The sequence below is a fragment of the Dendrobium catenatum genome, unplaced genomic scaffold (genome assembly GCF_001605985.2).
Source record: "Dendrobium catenatum unplaced genomic scaffold, ASM160598v2 fragScaff_scaffold_621, whole genome shotgun sequence".
NCBI lineage: Eukaryota > Viridiplantae > Streptophyta > Magnoliopsida > Asparagales > Orchidaceae > Dendrobium > Dendrobium catenatum.
This window is the reverse complement of record NW_021319083.1, coordinates 7,295,741-7,301,349: the sequence shown is the minus strand read 5'-3', so window position 1 is coordinate 7,301,349 and position 5,609 is coordinate 7,295,741. Positions and strand designations below refer to the sequence as shown.

At 35.2% G+C, this 5,609-nt stretch overlaps 1 protein-coding gene across 1 annotated transcript in view; it reads right to left on the bottom strand.

Moving 5' to 3' along the window:
- Window positions 1-2,181: 2,181 nt before the first annotated feature.
- Window positions 2,182-5,609, bottom strand: part of LOC110116115 (DEAD-box ATP-dependent RNA helicase 31) — a 59,033-nt gene continuing 55,605 nt past the window's right edge. The window contains exon 12 of the transcript XR_003700808.1: window positions 2,182-2,656. The gene's annotated coding sequence lies outside the window, so the exon portion shown is untranslated. The remainder of the gene's footprint in view (window positions 2,657-5,609) is intronic.

The window sequence follows — 5,609 nt, the reverse complement described above, 5'->3', positions numbered from 1 at the left end:
ATGTGAACCTCGCTCTCATGAATTTATGGTTCTCTTTAATTTTCCCGGAGATAGATTGAGTTTAATTTTAAACCATATTTTCCCTGAGAATAATGTCAGGGTTTATTTAGATCTGAGTTCTACTTCCTTTGAGCACAAGCCCTCATAGTTAATTACCCCTCCTAACGCATTAGGAGAATACTCTTGATTAAGGATGAAATATACTTAGCTTCGTGCAATAAGTGTGAGAATGTGCAACAGAGATTTAAATTTAGTTATAGGGGGATGAAGGTACACCCGATCAAGATCTCATGGTTTCGTCATCCCAGGCATATCGTGGATTCAGTCTACCAACACCAACAACCATTAATTATAGTGTCCAGGGAATCTGATTAGCAGTCATGAGTTGTCTCCTCTCAGAGATCCCGAGTAGAATGAAATGGCGATGTGTGAATTTTAGTTTGATTTAAATTTGTTTGGGTTGAAGCTTATGGCTTCTTTAGAAGTTGCCCGTTAATTTGTTTAGTTTTGGGCTTACGGGTCCAATTAGGAGTTTCCCTGATAGTGGACTTATGGCCTCTTTTAGAGATGGCCAAAAGAATTTTGGTTGGGTAGGTTTTATGGCTTCCTTAGAAGTTGCCTAATGATGGGTCTTACGACCTAGCTTTGTAAGCTAAGTGGCTCGAAGGGTGGGTCTTACAACCTAGCCCTTATAGACTAGAATGCTCGTAGGTTTGGAGTTTTGGATTTAGGGTTCTTCACTTAGAAGTTTCCTAACGTGCGAGTCTTATTGCTTCACTTGGAAGTAGCCCAAATGGCGGGTTTTACAATTTAGTCATATAGGCTAAGATGTCCAAAGGGATTTTAAGTTTTGGATATAGGGTCGTTCGTTTAGAAATTCCCTAAACACATGGGTCTTATTGCTTCGCTTAGAAGTAGCCAAATAGCGAGTCTTACAACTAACCATTAAGGTCATGTATTGCCTCTAGCATGTTGGAGACAAACTCGATGCAGAGACGATGCAGAGTATAAAAGAAAAACTCTCGAGTAGCCTTTCTATTCCACGACCTACCCAATCCAAATTGAAAATTGCTCATCCAGTGTGTGTGGGTGGGGATGTTAGGTTAAATATTGGATAATAATAAAAAATACTTTTAAATTAAATCTAGGTGTTTGTGGTGGTGCCTTAAAATGTCTCTAGGTGTATGCCTCGCATGAAAAAGTCTCTAGCCTCATCAAAACTGACAAGGCTTAAGCCTTGAGGCACCCATCATGCGCCTTGAGGCACACAACTCGATCGCATTTTTAAACCATGTAGAAACCATAAGGAAGAAGACTTATTCAGTTGTTGTAGAGGCCAATGAAGTCAGCAAAGAAGAAAAAATTATGTGACCAATATACAAGGAAAAAAGTAATGATAGCAACATCAATTTTCTATAGGAATTGTATTATTGAAGCATTGGTAGAGCATGAAGACATAGAGGGCAAGAGACCTAGTTTTTGGTTGACAGTAGAAGAAATGGAAGAAATCTCCCATAGTATTCTTGAGCGTATAAGCAAATGCAAATCCAAAAATTTTATGATTTAATGGGTGGTGTTTCTCACAGAAACAACAAGATTTAGGCAAAAATTGCAAGAGAGAGTAGCGAAAGAGTAAAATTATTAATAAAAAAACTGCAAATATAACAATCCAAAAGCAGCACATATATCATTATAATCCTGCCATAATACTAAATTTACAAAGTGAAACAAATGATTTAAGTAAAAGAAATGTAGCAATCAATTTAGGATAGGGGAAATAAGATTAGAAAAGTTACTAGGGAACAAGAAACTGACTACCTCGAAAAGCTCTATGACGCTCTTAAAGGAGGAAGGAGAGCATAACATAACCTTGCTGAAATCTCTAAAGAAAGGTGATAGCAATCATTCAATTCATCAAGCTATAAAAGAGAGATAAAATAGCTGGTTTTAGGAATAGAATGACCAAGGTGATTTCATAACATCATTTATCCTTATCTAAAAGAAAACATTAAATCTAATTTAAACAAAAGAGATAAACATCTAAACGTAAACATGAAGTATCAATCTACTATGATATCTTGTGGGACATTGATAGCTATAATGAACAGCTCGATGGTCTACAGAAGTGATTAGTGAATGAGTGGTATGGTTTCTGGTTACAAGGAGTAAGAAGTTCTAGCGTTTTGCAATGAAAAAAATCCCATTTCATGCATTTTGGGGCAACCAGACTAGCTATATGAGATTTTCATTAGGAATTTACATTAATACAGACAGTAGATAACATTGAAGTACTATCCTCAGAGCAAGAAAGACTAGACGCAAAAAAGAAGTATTCCCATGCTGCTTGAACAACTAGAATTTCGGCCTTCTCAGTTGCCAAGGAGATAGTACCTACCCCTTTCAAATAATTCCTTGCAAGACTAAATTTTCTTGCTTTCAGAAGGCCTCTACAAAATTCAATTAGCATGTACTCTGTATCTAGAAAAGAAAATGCTTGTTCCTGGAAACAAACCATATCTTGCCACATATTAGCCCATTCACTATCTGATCTACCCGGTTGCCTTCGTCCAAATTTTGACAAAATGAGACGAAGAAGCTGTTTCACATTCTTCTCATCTGATTCGGCATTGAGAAAAAAACTGATAGGTTTTGGCACCTAAAAAATAAAGACTTTGCATTATCTGGAATAACTATTGGCCATATAATCCAGGAACAAATAAGTCTATAGTACTTTAAAACAGTCAGATCAAAAGCTTAATCATTTCAATGTACTTGAAAATAATGAAAATCTAGGAAAACGTCAAGCTTAGTAGCGCATCAAAACAAGTAAATTCACACCACTGGCACATCAAAACTTAGTTTAAAAATTTTTTGTCATATTAAAATTGGTATGGTAAATCACAATAGACATTCATTAATAATATGCATAAATAGTACTTCAAGAATACTCAGGAAATGTATTACAGGGTGGAGCAATAGAGCTATGACCAAGCATATGAAAGAGCTTATTTGAGAATGGGAAAGAAACATCACCATCAAAACTAAATAGCCGAGTAGGAACTCGACATAAGGGCAAATTATTGCATCAGGTCACCTGACGGAGAGATCCGTTCAGATCTCTCTCTGTCTACAGTAAAGCGCAAGTTACTGTAGCACACTTGCGCTTTACTGTACACAGAGAGAGATCCGAATGGATCTCTCCGTCAGGTGACCTGATGCAATAATTTGCCCGACATAACAAGTAAATTCACACCACTGGCACATCAAAACTTAGTTTAAAAATTTTTTGTCATATTAAAATTGGTATGGTAAATCACAATAGACATTCATTAATAATATGCATAAATAGTACTTCAAGAATACTCAGAAAATGTATTACAGGGTGGAGCAATAGAGCTATGACCAAGCATATGAAAGAGCTTATTTGGGAATGGGGAATGGATCTCTCCGTCAGGTGACCTGATGCAATAATTTGCCCGACATAAGGGACCATACTTGGATTAAAACATTGAAAGTATAGAAAAGTGGTTCAATTAGGAATTATTAAAATTCATTTATCTATTTATACCGTATGGGAACATCAGCTTGCTTGACGTTAAATATATTGCAGCTTATTTGGGAATGGAAAAGAAACATCACCGTCAAAACTAAATAGCCAAGTAGGAGCTTGACATTAGAGACCATGCTTGGATTAAAACATTAATGTATAGCAAAAGTGGCTCAATTAGGAATTATTATAATTCATTTTTGTCTATTTATAGCGTATGGTAACAACAGCTTGTCTAACGTTAAATATATTTCTTTGGGCTATTAAATGTTATCTGCATTAGAAATCACAAGCTCATACAGTAGGGCTTGTGCTTCCATTAAAGTACCCATATCATGCTTGGACAAAGTTTCCAGCTTCTACCCCTAGGTTGGACCCAAGCTCAAATTAGCTAAAAAAACTTAAACCAAACCTGCCATTTATTTCTATTAAACTACGAGATTGCAATTTGTTCGTAACTGGATTTAGATAAGGAGATTAATTTCATATTCTTTTAGGCAAATATAAATAGAATATCATTATTGGAATATTGATGTCTTATTATTTTTTATTTCCTTTTTAATATGATTATTTTTGTTGTTAGTGAAATTTGTTTTTAGATTAGTGATTTTAAAAAAACTTAAAAAAAATTTTCACAACGTATGTAAAAATAGAAAAGATGCGCAATGAATCGCAAAATGAAAGAGGCACAAAATTAGCCAAAAAAAAATGCATAAAGTGCCACAAAAAAAAAGATGTGCATTGTCACTAAATTGAGATTTATTATTATGTTCTTTCCTCTATCATTCAATCTCTAATCCAAATCTATCTAATTAATAATTATATTCTACATTGAATTTGAAGTTAACTAATATTCATTTCGTCATTTTTATAATACAACAACAACAACATCAAGCCTTTATCCCACTAGGTGGGCTCGGCTACATGAATCCTTTTTCTCCATTGTGTCTTATTAAAGGTCAAATTCTTGTTTAAATCTAATAAAGAAAGGTCATTCCTAATATTTTCTAACCAAGTCTTTTTAGATCTGCCTCTACCTTTCATAACATAAGTCAAATCTAATACCTCTACTCTCCTAACCGGGTCATTGGAAGGTCGCTGTTTTATGTGACCAAACCATCTAAGTTGACTCTCTCTAATCTTATCTTCTACTAGAGCTACTCCAACCTTTTCATATATATGCTCATTTCGTATCTTATCTCTAAGGGTAAAGTCACTCATCCACCTGAGCATCCTCATCTCTGCCACACTTAACTTAGTATTATGCTTCGTCATTTTTACAAAGTGTGAGAGTGTTTGTGAGAGAGTTCTTACAAATTTGAGAGTGAAAGATTCACAAGGTTACTTAAAGGTGAAAATCTTTTTGTGTTCTTTGTAAATCTCTTCATTACTTCTTAGAAGGCGCTATAGGGAAGATCTTTGAAGAAGGTCCAATTCTCTTCTGACATCATGAGGGTGTGCAAGGACGTCGGTTCTCTGCCGACACCAGGAGGGTGTGAAAGGACACCGGTTCTCTGCCAACACTTGAACAAGTATGAAAGGATGATGGTTCTCTATCGACACTTGGAGAATGTGAAAGGATGATGGTACTCTACCGACACTTGGAGGGTGTGAAAGGACGACGGTACTCTACCACATTGGGGATTGATAAAAGAGAGGGTAATTGTAAAGGCTTCTCCGACTTTCTGTGGGGGCAAAAGGAGAGTCACTTTGGAAATAGTGCAACACCTAAAGAGGGAGTCTCCAGGGAATAGATGTAGGTCTTCTTCGACCGAACCACTATGAATTACTCTAATTTTTTTTTTTTTTACATTTCCGCATTTTATTTTCAGTAATTTGTTATTGTGGTTGAAAATTATATTTTAAATAAAATCAAATTATTTTAAAATTATTAAATGGTTTTCTTAAAATTCTAAGAAGTTTTTAAAATTACCAATTCACCCCTCCCCCCCCCCACACACACACACCTATTGGTTAGCCTTGGGACAATTGCATTACGTCTAACAAAGCTATATGAACTTTTTAAATTATTCTTAAAAATATAAATATAAATTAAATTAAA